This window comes from Papaver somniferum, chromosome 2, assembly GCF_003573695.1.
Source record: "Papaver somniferum cultivar HN1 chromosome 2, ASM357369v1, whole genome shotgun sequence".
Classification (NCBI taxonomy): Eukaryota; Viridiplantae; Streptophyta; class Magnoliopsida; order Ranunculales; family Papaveraceae; genus Papaver; species Papaver somniferum.
The window spans coordinates 59,483,542-59,483,796 of record NC_039359.1 but is presented as its reverse complement, the minus strand read 5'-3'; positions in this window follow the sequence as shown (position 1 = coordinate 59,483,796).

The following is a 255-nucleotide window of genomic DNA, read 5'->3' as shown; positions in this document are numbered from 1 at the left end:
AATCACCATGTTTCTGCCACAAATTCTTCTTCTTAACCATCATCAATTCTGATTTCTACAACGTCTCTGACTGAAACCGTCACACTTCTTTACTGTTACAACTCTTTGGTACGTTTTTTTTTTTTCTGTTACGCTTCTGTAACAATTCTTTAGTAACAACCATTCTGCAACTATTGTGTATTGTGACTTCCATTAGTCACACTACTCTTCATCTGTAACAGTACTTCTTTGTAACATCTAAACTGTTACAAACTT